Here is a 20,428-nt window from a genome sequence, read left to right on the forward strand (position 1 = left end):
TTCTATAATATATAAGGAAAGGCAAAGAAACTGGAATAGCCAAAATCATTTTTCAAAAAGAAGAAAAAGGTTAGAGAACTCACATGACCTGATTTCAATATAGATAAAGCTACCACAATCAAGTACCATGTGGTATAAGTGGTAAGACAAACGGGTCAATGAAACAGAATAGGAAGTTCATAAATAGATCTAAATATCCACATATGGTTGATATTTTTTAACGGTACAAAGGCAATTCTTTGGAAAAAGTACAACCTTTCAACAAGGGATAATTAAACACCCATATGCCAAACAAACAAAAAAAAAACAACAAGAAAATCCAACCTATACCCCAAACCTTATACAAAAATGAATTCAAAATGGACCATAGACCTATGTGTAAATTATAAAAAGAAAAAACTGTAGGGTGGTGTTAAGTTACCTAAGCTGCTTGGTAGGGGAAATGATCTGAGGCTCTACCTACTGATACAGACTATCGCCAGTTCTGATGTCTCTCAGCTTTCCTTCTTACCTGTGCTCTCAGCAATCCCAGGGCCTTGGTTTCCTGTGATCTGCATCTGTATTTATGCTTTCCCTAAGGAGTTAGGGGAAGGAGCAGAGATAAGTGCCGGTGTTCAATGCATCTTGTTGACCAGACTCATTAGTCTCACTCCAAAAATACAGATGATCAGACCTCTTAGCTTGAAGGCAGAATAGAAGTTTTCATCTTCTAACTCTACTTCACCATTTCTTCCCTCCATTTCCTCCTTAGTTTTCCTTATACAGATTTGTAAAATAAAGAAGCCACACAGCCACTAAAATTTTTTTAAAATAGTTTTTTATAAAGTACATGAGATCTAGATAATCAGGAATCCAACACGAGAAAGACTAAGGGAATCCCCCATATGATGTGAAGGGAGATCTCAAATTGACAGCTTTGCAACAGGTCAGAAATGGGCCAGGCCAGAATGGAGCTATGGGAGAGATCTCAACAAGAAACTGAAATTGGCCTGACCAGGTGGTGGCGCAGTGGATAGAGCATTGGCCTGGGAGGCAGAGGACCCATGTTCAAAACTCCAAGGTTGCAGGCTTGAGCAAGGGGTCACTCGGTTTGCTGTAGCCCCCCAGTCAAGGCACATAGAGAAAGCAATCAGTGAACAACTAAGGTGCCACAACAAAGAACTGATGCTTCTCATCTCCCTTCCTGTCTGTCTGTCTCTCTGTCTCTGTCACCAAAAAAAAAAAAAAAATATTGATGTTGCACCAACACACACATACACAATTGAAATTGAAAGTGTATTTAAGGTATCTGAGCTGACCCAAAGAAATTCACACAACTAGGCAAGAATTTAGAGGTCAGTGAGTCACAAGTATACAAAAAAATAGGTAAACAACAAAATGAGATGACTATTATCTCTACAGCAGCAAAAGATTATGTAGGAATGATGATCTATTACATGATTCAGCTGTGAAGAACATTTCCATAGTCATAAAGACTGAACACTGATCCAAGTAAGATTACGCCATATCCACAGCAGAAGAATAAGGGGGACTGAAGGTATATACAGGAGACAGGGACAAAGACTAGTGTCAGAAGAGAGCTCAGTCTTCACCTTCCACAGTGGAGGCCAAAATTAATGCTGAAAACTAAAGAATCAGGAGGCAGCATGTTTAGGCATTGATGGGAAAAGCAAAAGGTTCAGTTCAAAGATTTAAAAGACATGGCCTCGGGGCAGTGAAAAAAGGGGGAGAGACATTTTTTAAAAAGAGAATAGCAATCCTGATAGAAATGGTGTACTATTTAAAAGATATGCATGTATAGCTTTGATAAAACTAAAAATTAAATAAATAAATAAAATCAAAGCAGAAGAAGAAAAAAGGGGGATGTTCAGAATAGTACAGGACCTGGAATCATGACATTTAGAAGTGGCTATATAAACTAAGAGTTTTTAAGTTTAAAACACACACACACACACACACACACAACTCGGCACACATTAAAGGCCGATTTCAGTTGTTCTATATTCAGTCATTCAGTTTTTCTATCTGGCTAATGGGTAGAGAATAATAAGAACCATCAATAAAGTTACATGGACACAGTGCTCAGCCGTGAAAAAAAAAATTCTAATAACTGCCTGAAAATAGAATTAACTGTCTCAGCAAACAGTGAATTCTCTGCTGATGGAGGTGTTTAAGCAGAGCATAGACAAATCCACTTAGTGGACGTGATACCTTATTGGTGGGTCGAACAGCAGACTTCTTAAATCCTTGCCAGTTTGGGATTCTGTAAAAGGATTGCATGTAATAATCTCCTGTGAATTAGCACTTTCTAAAGGAGGACTGGAAATACTTGTCAGTAAACAAGCTGAGGCATTTTAGAACATGTGTGCTTCTTCCTTCTACCCACCTCCATCTCCTTCTAGCTTTTGATTTTTCATTCCAAAAGTTTTAAATATATTTACATTTGATTATACATCACCTAAAATATTTTTGGAAGTAAATGAGGTGTAAATACTTAAAGAGTAGAAGAGAAAAATGAATGTGTGAGTGGGAGAAAGCTTAAAGAGAAACAAGAAGATGGTCTGATGTAGTAATGAGAGATGCTTTGAATAATCGCTCTGGACCCTGTGGTTCAGTGACCATAGGACATTAAACAGGTCACAATACCCAGTCAGGTATGAGATTCTGGGAATCACACCAAAACATACCACACTACCTGGCATCAAACTATATGACAAGGCCATAATAATCAAACAGTATGGTACTAGAATAAAAACAGGCATACAGATAATTGGAACAGAATAGAGAGCACAGAAATAAACCCATGACTTTATCGTCAATTAATATTTGACAAAGGAGGCAGAATATACAATGGGATTAAGACAGTTTATTCAATAAATTGTGTTGGGAAAACTAGATAGATTTATGCAAAAAAAATGAAACAAGACACACCTGAATAAACTCAACATGGATTAAAGACTTAAACATAAGTCACAAAACCATAAAAATCCTACAAGAAAACATAGGCAGTAAAATCTCAGACATTTCTTGTAGCAATATTTTTGCTGCTATATCTCCTTGGGCAAGGGAAACAAAGGAAAAAATAAACAAATAGGACTACACCAAAATAAAATGCTTTCGCACAGCAAAAGAAACCAACAAAATGAAAAGACTACCCACTGACTGGGAGAACATGCATGTCAATAGTGTTTCTGATAAGGGGTTCATATCCAAAGTTTAAAAAATGGGCAAAGAATCTAAATAGACACTTCTTCAAAAAGGACATTCAGATGGCATAGACATATAAACTATGCTCAACATCACTAATCATCAGAGAAATGCAAATTAAAACTACAATGAGCTATCACCTGTCAGAAAGGCTATCATCTAAATCAGGGGTAGTCAACCTTTTTATACCTACCGCCCACTTTTGTATCTCTGTTAGTAGTAAAATTTTCTAACCGCCTACCGGTTCCACAGTAATGGTGATTTGTAAAGTAGGGAAGTAACTTTACTTTATAAAATTTATAAAGCAGAGTTACAGCAAGTTAAAACATATAATAAATTACCTACCACGTACTTTATGTCGGATTTTCGCTAAGTTTGGCAGAATAAATCTTTATAAAACAACTTACTATAGTTAAATCTTTTCTTTTTTTAGTTAAATCTATTTTTTAATTTATACTTTGGTGGCTTCCCTACCGCCCACCATGAAAGCTGGAACACCTACTAGTGGGCGGTAGGGACCAGGCTGACTACCACTGATCTAAATCAACAAGTGCTGGTAAGAATGTGGAGAAAGGGAACCCTCATGCACTGTTAGTAGGAGTGCAGGCTAGTGCAGCCACTGCGAAACACAGTACAGAAGTTCCTCAAAAAATTAAAGCTGGAACTGCCTTTTGGCCCACTGATGCCACTTCTGGCAATACAGCTGGAGAAATCTGCAACACTAATTTGAAAGAATATATGCACTGCTATGTTCACTGAAGCGTTATTTACAATAGCTAAGAGTTGGAAACAGCCCAAGTGTGCATTAGTAGATGAGTAGATAAAAAAGCTGTGGTACACTTACACAATGGAATACTACTAGGTGGCAAAAAAAAAGGGAAGGAACCCTTACCTTTTGCAGCAGCATGGATGGAGCTGGATAGTATTACGCTAAGTGAAATAAGCCAGTCAAAAAAATACAAATACCATATGATGTCACTTATATGTGAAATCTAAGGAACAACATAAACTAACAAACAAAATAGAAACAGAAGTTGTGAACACATAATACAGTGTACAGTTACTGTGTTGTAAAATTGTGTACCTGAAACCTATATTTTGTTAAGCAGTGTCACCCCCAATAAAGTCAATAAAAGGGGAAAAAAGTAGAAGCAGAAGCACAGATACAAAGAACAGTCTGACAGCCGTCGGAGGGGAGAGGGTTTGGGGAGCTGGGTGAGAAAAAAGATGAAGGAATTGCAAGGGAAAACAAATAGACACAGCCGCGTGGTGATGGCCAGAGAGAAAGAGGGGTGGGGAAGGTGGAGAGGGCAAAGGGGATACACAGGAAAGGTTTCACTCTGGGTGATGGGCCCATGATGCAGTGTGCAGACCATGTTTTGTTGAATTGTACACTTGAAACCTGTATGGTTTTGTGAACCAATGTCACCTCAACAAACTCAATTAAAAAGAGAGAGAGAGGTACCAGAGATTAGTGAATGACAAAAGAATACTTTTGAGTTGTTCAAATTCAAATAAAGTCTCTAGAATTTTGCATTATCAAAGAACGAAAATTACACCTTAGCTTAAATGTTGGTCATTTCAACACAGAAATAAAAATATGAAACATATTATAAGGTACTTTTTCTAAGGGACTGCCTCAAGAGTCAATATGACTTGTCTATAGGCTCCTGCAGCTTTGTTATTATTATTATTTTTTTTTTGTATTTTGTATTTTTCTGAAGCTGAGAACGGGGAGAGACAGTCAGACAGACTCCCGCATGCGCCCGACCGGGATCCACCCGGCACGCCCACCAGGGGCGATGCTCTGCCCCTCCGGAGCGTCGCTCTGCTGCGACCAGAGCGACTCTAGCGCCTGGGGCAGAGGCCAAGGAGCCATCCCCAGCGCCCGGGCCATCTTTGCTCCAATGGAGCCTTGGCTGCAGGAGGGGAAGAGAGAGACAGAGAGGCTGGTGGAGAAGCAAATGGGCGCTTCTCCTATGTGCCCTGGCCGGAAATCGAACCCGGGTCCCCCGCACGCCAGGCCGATGCTCTACCGCTGAGCCAACCGGCCAGGGCCAGCTTTGTTATTTTTTTATTCAAGGACAGTATTTGATCTTTCACTCGGTATAATAAAATACTGTCATGCCTACAGATACAATATATTCATCCTCAAGTTTACTGAACTCTATCCTCACCAATTAAATATAAACACAGACCATACCTCAAAAATAATGTCTATGTTCCTTTAGGGCGCTTTTGTATTTTTAGCTCTTAATTTTAAAAATTAGTTTAGCAGCTACCAAGAGATTACCAGTGTTTTATATACTGCAAGTCAGTATAACTTCTGACTACTTACAAAGGAGATTCTGGTGTGCTCTGACACTCTGTGGCAGCCCCTCCACTCCTCTGAACTGTCTCCCTTCACAGACTGCAGACATCTAGAGGGAAGGTCTCATTCTTGGTGGAATCTGGTACTTAGCCACCTGAACAGCACACTAGTCCATAAATGTTGAACTGAACCAAAACATATGATGGTGGGCCAGTAGCAGGAAGTGACCCGATGGAGGAGAGACACTCAGATAACTAATCAATGAAGGAAGGAGAATTTATTAAAGCCGGCAGAGCACGTGGGGTTTGTAGCTTCAAAACACGAGCTCCCCTAAGTTGACTTTCTTACAGGTTATATACCTTTACAGTATCTAAGCAATGGGCATGTGATTTCTTTATTTAAGGTTTCCCAGGACTCAAGGAGAGGGGAGGGAAACTTTCCGTGGGGTCAGCAGGGGGGAAGTTTCCAGATCACTGGCCATAGTTACATACAGACCCTGCTACTCTTGCTTTGTATTGTAACTATGAGATATAGATAATTTATCACTGGCTGACTCAGTTACCCCTGCTGGCTCCTTTCCCTTGTATTCCTTTCATTTCTTCTGTCTCAGGGCAGAGGGGGCCTGCCCCTCCCTCCTCAGGCCAAGACATTTCTCTTTATTCTATCAACATTCTTTTTCTTTTCAGTGCCTTCCCACCTCTCTCAGAGCTTCCTCACTCCTGCACTGGTCACAAGCGGGGTCATTTCTGTAGAAGGGCTCTCCACCATTCAGATCAGACTTTGAAAACAGTAGAATCTGTAGGTCCACATACCCTGCTCCCAGAAAGGCACTGAGGCCCAAACAACGTTCACGGTGGTCTTCTGCATGGTGGGCCAATAAAATACAAGGGAGGGGCGGGGATTTGCTGGAAGGGAAGCCCTCATTCTTATAAATCTACCAGTGCTGATTACCTAGCATATTAGGTGTTGACAAGGCCCAGATGTCTCTAACTTATGATGTGCTCTTTTAATTTTTATTTTTTTTCCTGGCTGGCTAGTATTAACATCTTTACCAAGATGTCACTGTAATGTCGGAAGGCATGCTAGCAAGGTCAGGTTCAAAAGCAGCATAATTAACTTGAAACATTTCAAACAGTGGCTAATTTTAATTTTCAGGTTTACTCCTGTTTCTCTCCACTGACATGTTTTGTTTTAAAAATAGTAATTTTGACAAGCATCCTTAGCACCCTAAACTAAAATTGTGATCTCTGAATACCCCATTCCTCCCCGACACTTTTATTCAATAAACATTTATGGAGAGTCTGTTATTTGTTTAGCCCATATAACATCATCTCTGTCTTCAATTCTTTCTCCAACAAAAGACAGCATTCAATCAGTAGCAGGTCCCATCTCTGAAGGGCCATTTGGAGAGCTAAGCAATAATACAAGTGTCCCTCGTGTCTCTGCCGCAGACCCCACCTGGAGGAAAGAAAACCCCAGCACAAGCTGACCCAGCTGGCCTCACAGCAGTTCAGATTCTGAAGTTTCTGAGATCTCAAACAGCTGACTGAGAAACAATTCACATGAGAAGCTTTTAAATTGTCATAATATACCTGGGTGACTTGAAATGTATTTACATCCTTTTTGCCGATAATTAAAAGAACGTGTTGGTAGTTCTGTCTCAGGTCGCGGATGCTTCCTACGGATAGGTTACCGGATCCAACAACATTCTTGTTGCAACTGCACTTACTTTTGTTGTCACTTAAAAGAATGAAATTGAGAAGGAATATTTCAAGCACTGTTTCTCAAAAGGTGTTCTGTAGCAGAATAGTTCAAGATATATGAAAAAAAATTTTCAGGACAAATTAAGTTCAAGGAAGGCCAGTTAAGCAAAGTTAAATTGGTTTCCTGGAGGTTAAGATAAGGAGCAAAGAGTCTTTAATATGCTAATATGCACGGTAACTCGACAAAAGGGGAGAGATGAGGAAGGGAGTGGGAGGTGTTGGGACAGTTTATTGAAGGAGGATGAACTTCTGAAATTTTTCTTGATGACAGAACCTTTCTTAAAGGACCACCTTGGAGGAGCATCCTGGTGCTTGGGGAGCACCTCCTTGGGGAAACACTGATTATGGTATCCTACATAAGAACATCTGTATCCTTACATGGGAAGGCTTGTAGACCACCCACAGAGGATAGCGCCTGGTAAGCAGCAGGTACTGCAAACAATGTTGCTTACCCCAGGAGGCTGCCTGCTGTCTGCAGGTCCCTACGACAGAACCGTTTCCACTTGGTCTTGGCTTACTTTCTCAGATCAAACTATAAACTTTTTTTCTTAATTATCAAAACTAGAATTGCATTCAATTTTAAAATGAAGTGTCTTATTAAAAAGTATTATTTCCAAATCTTCATAACTGAAATCCAAAATGTTTTCCTTGATGTAAATGTATGGCTAATTTCAAAATATATTTAATATGCTAGACTTAAAAGTTGATGTTTTTACAATTGTTTTTATAGCACTTGATATTTTTAGAACTGTCATGAAAATACAAAATCACATGCAAAAGAGATGTGAAAAAACTTCAAAGCCTAACAAGCAAGGGATAAAACTCTCATAAATAGGCCGAATTTTTCCAGTGCAGTTTAGTTAAAAAAGAAAAAGAAAGAGAAAGAAAGAAATCCAGCTTTTGACCTGGTGGTGAAAAATCTCTGCCTTCGTATTCGAGTCTAATCAGCATGCTAACCATTTGTGCTACAGTCAACTTCTCTGTGGCCATTTTCTTTACCCTTTCCTTTCCTAACAGATTTCCAGAGCCTTGTTGGTACTTATTATTAAATAATGTTAGCATCAATTATATTAATCCTTTCAGAGCCCATAGATTTTGAAAGACTGATTAAATATACACATATTTATTCTTTATTCAAAACTGTCTTCTCAAGAATCTGGGTTAAAGGGGAAAGGACAAACAATAGTCATACTGGGTAAACGCACTGTCATGATAGACTTGTTCAGACTGAAGTTCTTAGAAGAAAATGCAGAAAGGCCCAGGAGAAAATGCACAGTGGTCAAGGGTCCCCAGACTCTGAAGTTTATAAACACCATTTACATAGACTCTGCTCCAGAATTTCGCACCTTGACCTCTAGTTTGAGGTGCAGTGATTTAAAACCAGCACCCCCCCACACACACACGCACACTCTTTAAAGTAAGAGTACATAGTACACACAGTCTCTGAATTCAAGTGCCAGAAGTGACAGCCAAGGCCCATTAATATGCTACTTGAATGTAGCAGTTCTCAGTACGGCAAAGGGAAGGAAATTGCATTGCAGCAGGAAACGCCGGGCTTTCCACCACTCTGGCTTTCCACGATGCCGGACTTTGGGCAAGCTATCCAACCTTTCCGAGCCTCTGACTCCTAATCTGCAAAATGGGGCTAACACTGATATCCACTGGGTCTCCAGAACAAAATGAAATGAAATGAGGACAGACAAGTAAGGAAATGAGTGCAGGGAAAACCCTAGGCTGGTCACCACTATTCCTCGCACTCATTTCCCTGCTCTATTTCATGCCCTTTCCTCCGCCCTCTTTCCTCCTAATCTTTCTAAACCCTGTCCTTAAAAAAGCATCTCCTCTATGCACGTGAGCGTTTTCTAAAATCTAGTATTGGGTCAATTGCCTATGGGACATTGCTGCACGAAGGTATTAATGTCAGTATCAACTCAGACTCAGTCTATATAAAACTGAATTCATCTTCTCTTCTCCAGATACTAGTCTCCACCTCAACTCCCATGTCCACCAATGACAGTACCTTTCTCCGAGCATATGGCATTCTAAACCAGTTTTATCCGCCCCCTTCATTCCACATGTCCAGATTCAGTCAGGGGAGTCTGTCCTATTTCAACCCCATAATGTCTCTTGTGTTTCCCATTTACACTATTTGGTTCCACTTAGTGAACTGCCCAGGTAGCATTCCCCTTATGCCTGCTTCCTACTAAAACCTCTCCATCCTCTTACTTTCTAAACTTTATCCTCTAAGGCCAGATCAAGGGTCATTTCCAAGAAGCTGACTCTCCAACTGGTCCATACTTCTTGGCCTCCCCATTCCCTGATTTAGCTTGTCCTTATTATTGCTATCTATTTCACCCATAGGACTCCTCTTCCTGACACAATTTAAAATTTTTGGAAGTTAAAGTCTCTTTTCTAGATCCCAAACACAGGATTTCTTTTGTGAGGGGTATTACTGGATGAGGATCTCCAAGAGGTTTATATTGATATGGTAATGCCTGATATATTTTCAAGGGTTATACACTTTGGTACAAGCCTATGAGGTAGGTTTTATCACTGTTCCCATTTTATAGCTGAGGAAACTGAGGCACCAAAGGTTAAAGGATTCCACCTATACATATATAACCCAGCTGGTGGCAGAGCTGAGATTAAAAACTTTACAGTCTGGTTCTACAGCCCATAGTCCTGCCAGTACAAGATGGTGTTCAATTCTCTGAATTCTAGGAGCCCGTTAGAATAGCAGTAGGGAAAGGACTTCTAAGGACAGCAGAAGGTCAGCTGCCCATTAAGGGAGAATCATTTAGTTGGGGATGATGGCGAAATGAGACACATATAATAGACTAAATTCAATTGAATTTTATTTTAAGAAAAGAAATTTTACACCCGAGACAGTTATGTTTAAAATTAAACTCTTTTGCTATTACGAATCCACAGAGAAAGATTCTTGCACATAGAATAACCATACTTTTGGATTACTAAAGGGTGTCAGCTTTTTTTTTATGGACTTCAATGCATGTTGTCAAACAGTGTTCAAACAGGGTCATTCCAATTTATTCAGAAATCAATAAAGTATACAGTGAGTCAAAACCACATGAGCAATTAATATCACTCTGTTAACTTCCACCCAAGTTAGAGATGTAAAAGACTGTCTTTGTGCTTTAAATTGGGTTAATTTGATTATCAGCAAGAGTCAACATATTTAAATATTAGTTTACTATTTCCCCATTGGTAAATTAGCTATTTGTTGCAGAGATCCAGTTTTTATACTGTGAGAGCTCTTTATGTAATAGATATTCTAAGTAACGACGTGAATTTTCAGTTTTATTACTGCTTACATGAAAACAAAATTAAATAGGAAGGGGAAAGAAATCATTCTTCTTTCTCTATTCTAGTACCTTCCACTCAGTAATTTATGGCTTCTTAAATGTATCGCATAGAGGTAAGAAGAAAAGGAAAAAAAAATTAGAAAAAATTGAGTACCAATCACACAAAGATAAATACACACAGAAGTGAAAAGTCAGAAAAGGAAAAAAAAAGGAAATTGAAGGAATTAGAGGGAAAAGGTTATAGGGACCTACCTCCTCAAGAGTCTCTTGGGGCCCACTGTATTATGGGAATACTAATTAGCTATGTAACCATTATTCCAGCTTTAAATGCTCTTTATCCTGAAGCTATCCTTGCCTCAGAATGGAAGAGGCCGTGGGGGTGGGGAAAACAGAAGGAGCTCAGCAGTGGCTGGAGCAGTACCACTGGGGGAACAGAAAGATAATTGTGCAACTTTCAACTATGAACTGTGACAAGTCCTATAATAGAGCTACCAGAGAAATGTTAGAAAACACTCTAGAAGTGTGATTTACAGGCAGAAGAAAATGGCAAAACCACGCACAGGATAATACTGGCTGCCTACGGAGTCACCGTCCGTCCCTCCCACACACACCGCTGCCTGGCTGACAGGGTCCTGTTTTTGTTCCCATGTTGCCCTGCCCTCCACTTGACCCAAAGAGAAATAAATCCTGGTTACTCTAAGCCAAGTACGAGGTCCTTTGCCTCCCCCTAGCTAGAGATTGTTTAGGGAGGAGTATGCAGACCTCCTTAACACCAATTAATGGAAAACTACTGAGGTCCTTCAGCTCAGCAAGACAGGTCGGAAGAACCACATGGATCTTGGGACCCTGAGGGGCACGAAGGGAGGAAAAGCAATACCTTCCTGAGAGTGACAAAAAGAGAACTCAGGGCCTTGCTGACATCACCAAGCCACTGAAGTCACCAACCTGGAAGCCATCCTACCTTTCGTTCTAGGTCCATGCTTGATCCATTGCGCCACCACAGGTCAGGCCCATCCTACCTTTCAACACACACGAGGTAATACATTTTCCTTAAGGTTTTAGCTATTGAGATGTAAGGGAGTTTTTTCCCCCCTCTTTTCTTTCTTATAGCTGAATTTATCCTAAGTGGTTCATGATAAATAAAAATCTTCTAAGATTACAGTTCTATCAAAAAAAGAGCAGGTGCCTGACCTGTGGTGGCGCAGTGGATAAAGCGTTGACCTGGAAATGCTGAGGTCGCCAGTTCGAAACCCTGGGCTTGCCTGGTCAAGGCACATATGGGAGTTGATGCTTCTAGCTCCTCCCCCCTTCTCTCTCTCTGTCTCTCTCCCTCTCTCCTCTCTAAAAAAAAAAAAATGAATAAATAAAAAATAAAAAGTGTTCAGAAAAAAAAAAAAGAGCAGGCTTTAACAACTTCATCGCTATTGAAATGTCTTGAAGTAAACACCGATTTTCAAAATTTTTCCATCTTTTTGCTATTGTTCTTATTTTACATTATAAAAATGATCCATAAATCAAACACTTTTGTTTAACAACGGTTAGAATAACTGTCTGGCAAACTTAAAAATTAGAATAAAAATAACTTTCAAGAGTTTCCTTACTAAAGAAATGTCTAGTAGTTGACTGTGAGATGTTGTAAAGAGCAGCTAAAAAGAGTAATATATTATTTTCTTTTTATTTTACTGTTTATTTTATTAATTTATTAATTTTAGAGAGTAGAGAGAAGGGACATAGGGGAGCAGAAGCATCCACTTGCAGTAACTGCTTCTCGGGTGTGCCTTAACCAGGCAAGGCCAGGGTTTGGAACTGGCCACCTCAGCGTTCCTGGTCAACACTTCATCCACTGCGCCACCACAGGTCAGGCACATTATTTTCACCAAAACAAAATTACAGCAGTTTATCAGTCAAATATTTGTTAAGTAAATCTTTTTATACAACTGATAAGAAATCACAACGTCCACCAAGGGGAAAAGAAAAACTAACACCCCCTATTGAGTATATTAAAACTTACTGAAAAATGCAAATCTCTTTCAAATACCACCTCTTAAAAAAAAGTACTAAGTTTGAAACAATGCATCAATTCAAACTTGGAACATTATGCTATGCTATATTCCAAATAAATGAGAAAACAGAAAGTACTAAAAGGGAAGAAATATCACTGTGCCAGAAACTTTAAACACATTCACAGAGTGAATTCCTACGGTAGAGATAACAATGCCTCTTTAATGAGGAAGCTCTTTCCCAGCTCAAAGACTTTTTCTTTATAACTCTACACATAAACTCCCATCCATCAGCACCTGCTATAAGAACAGCAGCATTGGCCCTGGCCAGTTGGCTCAGTGGTAGAGCGTCAGCCTGGCGTGTGGAAGTCCCGGGTTCGATTCCCGGCCAGGGCACACAGGAGAAGCTCCCATTTGCTTCTCCACTCCTCCCCCTCTCCTTCCTCTCTGTCTCTCTCTTCCCCTCCTGCAGCCAAGGCTCCACTGGAGCAAAGATGGCCCGGGCACTGGGGATGGCTCCTTGGCCTCTGCCCCAGGCGCTAGAGTGGCTCTGGTCACGGCACAGCGACGCCCCAGAGGGGCAGAGCATCGCCCCCTGGTGGGCGTGCCGGGTGGATCCCGGTTGGGCGCATGCAGGAGTCTGTCTGACTGTCTCTCCCGGTTTCTAGCTTCAGAAAAATACAAAAAAAAAAAAAAAGAACAGCATTGTAAATCCAAATGGCCCATTATTGGAGTGGACTGGTCATTTCCCACCCACCTTGACCTGGTAACTACCACCTCCATTAATATTGATACATTTGCTTCATCCATGAAAGGTATCCCTGCAACATACAAACATACAAGCTGTTTAAGACAGCTACTAAAAGTTCTGTTCAGAATCTTCTGAAGGATTTATTTGTCCTTTAAAAACATTTTTATAAGATTTTATTTACTGATTTTAGAAAAGCAGGGAGGAGGGAGGGATGGGAAACATCAGCTCGCAGTTGCTTCTCCTATGTGCCTTGACGCAGCAAGCCCGGGTCTCAAACTGGCTACCTCAGCATTCCAGGTTGACACCTATCCACTGTGCCACCACAGGTCTGGCTAAAAAAAAATTCGTATTGTATTTTAAAACATCAGAATTGCTAAGGTAGGAGATGTTAATTTGTTCAAATACTGCATGAGCACTTATAATATACCAGGTACCAGCTAAGCACTGAGATTAACAGCAATCAACAAAGCAGATGTAGTCCCTGTGTTTTTTATCAGCTGAGTCCAGACCAGGGGTCAGCAAACATTTTCTGTAAAGTAAATAGTTATGCTTGTAAGTCGTAAGGTCTCTTTCACAAATAACTACTCAACTCTGCCTTTGTAGCATAAAAGCAGCTATAGATAATATGTAAATAAATGAGGGTATTTATAGTCCCAATAAAACTTTATTTGTGGACAATGAAATTCAAATTTCATACAATTTTAATGAAATCAATTTTTCATGCAATAATATTGTTCTTTTGATTTCTTTCAACCATTTAAAAGAATAGATACCATTTTTAGCATTTTTAGCTTGCAAGCCATATAAAAACAGGTAGCTGACCAGATTTGGCCCGCGGACTATAGTTTTGCAAACTCCTAGGTCAGACATTAATATTAACTGTGAAATAATTTGTTTCTTGCTTTAAGTACTCAAGGGTAACAAGGCTGAATGTAACAAGGCTGGGACAGTTTAATGAGGAGACATGGCCTGGTTTGAATGATCAAGGAAGCCTTTCCGAAAAAGTAACTTTCAGGCTGACACTTAAAGGATGAGGAGTAGCCAGCCAACGGCAGGGGGAAAAGCAAAGAGCCTTCCAGACAAGTGAACAGCATGTGCAAAACCCCTAAAAGAATCGGCCTGGTATGCAGGAGTCCTGGGTTCGATTCCCAGCCAGGGCACACAGGAGAAGCGTCCATCTGCTTCTCCACTCCTCCCCCTCTCCTTCCTCTCTGTCTCTCTCTTCCCCTCCCACAGCCAAGGCTCCATTGGAGCAAAGTTGGCCCGCTGGGGATGGCTCTGTGGCCTCTGCCTCAGGCGCTAGAATGGCTCTGGTTGCAGCAGAGAGACGTCCCGGATGGGCAGAGCATCGCCCCCTGGTGGGCATGCCGGGTGGATCCCAGTTGGGCGCATGCGGGAGTCTGACTGCCTCCCGTTTCCAGCTTCAGAAAAATACAAAAAAGGGGGAGGGGGGGAGTCCTAAAAGAAGAAATGCAATTGACAGAAGAACCTGTGAGGTTGGAGCACAAAGAGTAAGAAGCAGGGCATGAGATGACGCTGGAGAGACGCAGAGAACAGCACACACAGGGACTTGCTGGCTCAGGTCTGGAATTCTGGTCTTTGTCCTAAGAGCAATCAGAAACCACTAAAGGGTTTCAACTAGCAGAGGAACACAATGAGCTTCATATTTTTTTAAAGATCACTAACACTAAAAGACGGAGAAAAATTAGAAGGTAGCATGAAGGAATAGAGGGAGATCTATATGCGAGGATATGGCCAGACATGACAGAGGCTTGGACTAGGTGCTGGCAGTGGCGTTTAGAAGGTTAAAGGGGCAAGTTATCATGACTCGCTATGAACTAATGAAAGGCACATTCCTTACCAGTTTCCACACCAGGACACTGGTATCATTCAGTGAACCAGAGATACTGAAAAAGTGTGTGTGTGTGTGTGTGTGTGTGTGTGTGTGTGTGTGTGTGTGTTACATAAACCGAGTTGTTTTAGACATGCCCAGTTTGAGCTGCGTACATATATTCCAGTGATAGTGCTAAGGAATTAGTTGGATGTAAGGATCAGAGGCTAGCATAGTGTTTCAATTTACTAATTCAGTAATTCAGTTTGGGAATTTCCAGTATATAGACTTGTAATGGAACCCATAAGAGGAGATGAAAGTACCTAAAGAAAAGGTATAATAAAACAGCAGATTTCAACCTTGGCAGCCCATGAGAATCACCAGGGAAACTGAAAAATTCCAATGCCCAGGCAGTACCCCTGGACAAATGAAATCAGAACCTCTGGGAGTGGGACCCCCAGCATGAGGGTTTTTAAGAGTTCTCAAGTGTTTCCAATGTGCAGCCAATATTGAAAGATAAGAGGATTCAAGACATCAGGCATGAACAGTCCTACTGAAAGAGCAAGAGTAAGAGACTGCACTAGTTTCCAGTCCCAGCTACCACATAAGGTGTCTCTCTCTGTCTCAGACTACCTCAGATCTCTAAATTCTAGTTTAACTCGACAGAAAAGTGAGACAGTAGGACTAGCTTTCCTCTTATATCCTCCAGGGTCCCAAAAATGTGAGCCAAAGGTATAAAATTAAAATATTTTCTTTTTTTTCTTAATGGGGGGCAATAAAACAGCTATTAACCAATTACCAGTAGTAGAATATGGAATAATTTTTATAAATAATTATCTATTCTAATCAATAACATCCTTAGTGACAGACTTAACACATTATCAGAGTATATGATAATATTTGCTAAGCCTGGGAACATTCTAACTGGACAAGTTTTGCTACATTATACTATGTTGCTCCCCAGCTAGTAACTGCAGGAAGGTTAAAATGGTGGCATGAATTTAACTAGAAACTCCTTCATTCAAAATTTCACTGAGTGGACCTTTTCTAAAGATAAAGTGAGCTGCAGTTTAAGGTTGGGAAGCACACGTGCAAACACAGAAAGAGCAGCACAGAGCTCCGACTCGGAACACCTGAAAGTCTGGATCACATAGAGAAGCTCTGTGACTTGAGCTGAGTTTCCCAATCTCCAAGTCTCAATATCCTTGCTTGTAAAATAGAAGTAAAATCAACTTCAGAGTTAGAGTAGAAATTAAAACATGAAAATGGCTCCGAAAAACATTAACACATTTTTATATTATTTCCAGGCAATTTTAACACTAACTTTCATTTACATATTTTGAGGAGTTGATCTCTGCTCTCACCACAGTGTTCTGAAGAAGGGGGAAAAAATGTCTTCATGCTGTTGTTCCAGTTAAGAGCAAATCTACTTGGCTGGACATAGTTTAATGGAACTTAGTCCCTGCTGGTAATTCCCAATACACTGTTCAAATTTCATTTTTATTATCTGACTTTCAATTCCCACAGCAGATAGAAACTACAGTATTATTTAAAAAATCTGTTAAGGAACAGTTAACATACTCAAAAGGTAACCAGTATTTGTGAATCACTTGATTGTTTTTTCATTATTCCCAAGACAAGATATAAAAGCTAGAATAAGTTAAATGTGTAGCTCGCCATTTGAAGACCATGGGGCAAGACAGCAGACAAGTACAACGTCTCCTAAACTCAGACAGACAGGGGCAGTCTGTTCAATCGGAAAGATTGTCCTCCATTCCTCTCACAGTGTCTAAGGTTAGAACCGAAGGACAGAGAACTTCAGAGCACTAGTAAAATCTTCTGGTCTCCAAAGCACTGCTGTGAGAAATAATGATCTAGCCATTAACGACAAAGACTTGGGCAATTTGCTAAGTAATCTTTCAAAAGCCTCCTTCACTCAACCTGGTTTGTCAATGGGAAAGAACATTTAATAAATCTGAAGATTTACAATTGAACTTTGAAGTTTAACATTATAAGAGTAGAAATTATGTCAGGTTATAATAGAACAAAAGAATTACGAAGGGCTGGGAATAAATTTTAAGAGTCTCAGGGAGGATTAGTGCTAAAAAAAAAAAAAAAAAAACCTGGCCCTGGCCGGTTGGCTCAGTGGTAGAGCATCGGCCTGGCGTGCAGGAGTCCCGAGTTCGATTCCTGGCCAGGGCACACAGGAGAGGTGCCCATCTGCTTCTCCACCCCTCCCCCTCTCCTTCCTCTCTGTCTCTCTCTTCCCCTCCCACAGCAGAGGCTCCATTGGAGCAAGGTTGGCCCGGGCGCTGAGGATGGCTTCGTGGCCTCTGCCTCAGGCGCTAGAATGGCTCTGGTCACAGCAGAGAGACGCCCAGATGGGCAGAACATCGCCCCCTGCTGGGCATGCCGGGTGGATCCCGGTCGGGGGCATGCGGAAGTCTGTCTGACTGCCTTCCCATTTCCAACTTCAGAAAAATACAAAACAAAAAAAACCCCCAAAACTCAAGGAAACTATCTCATTTTAATGTTCCCTTCAAAGAGATTTTTAGTCAAAGGCTATCATGTGTTGGCTTGTTTTGAGCAAGTACTAATATTAGTAAACAACGTACAGTGGTCACTAAGAAAAAAAAACATGAACCATAAGAGTCCTATAAGAGCCCTGACTCATTAGACATGCTTAAGATTCTTAAATGTACATACCCAATACAGCAAATTATTTTGCCAATAATTTGCTCCTTTAGCAAGGAAATCCAAGTTAATATAGAATGTGACACTTTCATCTAAATCCTAAAACAGGATAATTATTTTGGTAGCAAATTATGATATCTAGGTACTTCCAAAAAAAATGAAAACAATAGAAGGAGAGACTATAAGAGATAAAACAGTTCGAAAGACCATACACTCTCTCATGAGAGTCTACAACAAAGCAAGAGGCTATGAGCGGAAAATAAAGTGTATTTCAAAATCGAATCTCTAACAGAAAAAGAACACAGACTGTATTTACATTGATAAAGTCTGCCAGGGCTTTAACACTGCTGACAATACCACTGAGAAAAGCTAAGGTGAAATGCAGATTACCCCAAAGCAGTATTTTCATGTGCCTTGCAGGTTATCATGAGAGTTTGCAGACAAGCTCTTTTAAGATGTTATAGCCACTGTTCCAACTGAAATACAAGCATTGAGTAAAAGACCCAGGAGAAAAGGGAAAACCTGCTCAATTTTGCAGACTGACACTACCACTGACAAAACAGGAAGGAATGTGAGAACTTGAACTTAAACAGTTCAACCTTGAGCGTAGAAGAGGGTGCTTGGTGGAATCAGTCAACCAGCCCGTGAAAGTGAAGCAACACGGATCAGGGCTGGATTCCCATTCAATGTTACTCAGCAGCCAGATGTTCAAATCTGTGTATAAGTGACTACTGCTGAGCAACTGTTACTTACAAGATATAGAGGGCACTGCAGTGGATACAAAGATGGGGAAAACAAAAGTAGTTCCTGTACTCAAGATGCTTACAATCCAACAGAAGAGAATAAACATTTTCTGCCTGAAAATATAATTGAGGCTTCTATGTGAGGTTCAAAGTGGTATAGAGGTTCTTGAATGGAGATCTCATCTTGCATTCCCATTTTGTTTCAACACAACACATATAGATACACTATTATTCTTAAGCTGGAAAATATTAGCAAACTGGTAACGATGACAAAATCTCAAATAAGGAAAAAAAATATGATGAGTTCTTCGGCACAAAACCTGCTCCTCAATGCTCCACTGAACACTACAAGTCCCTAAAGCTGAACTTGAAGGCATGTGACAGCTGCTGATTGGTTATCGGGATTCAGAAGGGAAAAAACGCACCCCTTGGGGTGCATGACATGTATCTCGTCTGTAGAACATGGCACAAAAAGAAATAGTGGCTCCAAGAAGAGGAAAAAGCAACGAAAATGTATGTAATAGCATTCTGGAAAGTATGATAGGGACTTAGACAAATGCCAAGGCTCACTCACTACTTGAGATTACAGCAGAGTTTTGGTGCAGAATCCGTCCCTCCCAAATTTAATTGTTCAGGCACTGAACAAGCCATTCATAAACTATCAGTACTTTCCTGTCTTAAAGGTATTCTTTCCACCATCAAAAGAGGCTGCAAAGTTACCCAGTTCTTAAAATAAAGGCAATAGAAAAGATGCCTTTTTTGGTGAAAATGACATTTAAGTAAATAGCAGACAAATAACATCCAACTTGATTCCCCCTCCACTCCAAAATCCCCAACCAATTAAAAGGTATTGTGTAATTATCTACCTTTAGTTGTTAATATGAAAACCTTGTTCCATAGACCTTGTCATAACACCATCACATAATAGTTTTTCTTTGCTATTCTAGCTAATTAGGAAGGTTTAACTAAATCAATCAACCTATGATCCTAGTAGGAAAAATAATAATAAACCACAGGTAAGCAAACACTCAGGAAAAAAAATGCAGGACAAATAGGATACTTGATAAAACATGAATGTCCTCCATTCATTTGCAATTCTAGACATTTTCTAACAGATCTCAGATTTTCAGAACAAGTATGCAGGTTATTTAAAACTGAGTTATATATAGTAATTTAGCAGCAGCAAAAACACTTCTGGCATTATCCCACATGCTAGATATCTGGAGGAATTCCCCCCCCCCAAAAAAACTAGAATTTTTCTTCACCAAGAACCAGACAGCCTTTATTTTTAAAGACAAGAGCCCCAAAACAAACAAATCAAAGACCACAGTGAAATTCTGCGCTAATGAAACTGTGAGATTCCATCCCAGGCATTGTCAGAGCCTATTTTTCATACACCAGCACCAGACACTTTGATGCAGTATTCCTGATTGCTTTTTATCGTATTTGTAAATACACTCACTAATCCACTAAATTAGGTAATTTACAAACAGGTCCTCTCAGTTATTAGTGGCCAGCAGTCAAGTCCTATTACATTTGATCCTTATACAGTTGTCTAAACATTTCCATCTAGGTTAAGGGCTCAGATCCGCAAGAGAGAGGGAGGTTAGCGAAATTTGGATGGGGGCAGGGTAGAAGCTAGATGAAATCTCTGCATCTCAGCCCTGGGCGACAACATTCAGCCAGTGCCCACCGAAAAACTAAATTCGGCACCTCTTCCTCCTGTTACACTGGCAACAAAGAGGGAGTTTCCGTAACGCTCCCGTCACCCACCAGGTGCCCAATCTCCTTCCCAGCCCAGTCCC

General features: G+C 40.4%; 1 protein-coding gene across 3 annotated transcripts in view; it reads right to left on the bottom strand.

The window, feature by feature from the left end:
• SLC44A1 (solute carrier family 44 member 1) overlaps nt 1-20,428 on the bottom strand; it is a 200,036-nt gene that overhangs the window by 178,620 nt on the left and 988 nt on the right. The gene's annotated exons all lie outside the window — the stretch shown is intronic.

Source organism: Saccopteryx bilineata, chromosome 2 (genome assembly GCF_036850765.1).
Source record: "Saccopteryx bilineata isolate mSacBil1 chromosome 2, mSacBil1_pri_phased_curated, whole genome shotgun sequence".
In the NCBI taxonomy this organism is placed as follows: Eukaryota; Metazoa; Chordata; class Mammalia; order Chiroptera; family Emballonuridae; genus Saccopteryx; species Saccopteryx bilineata.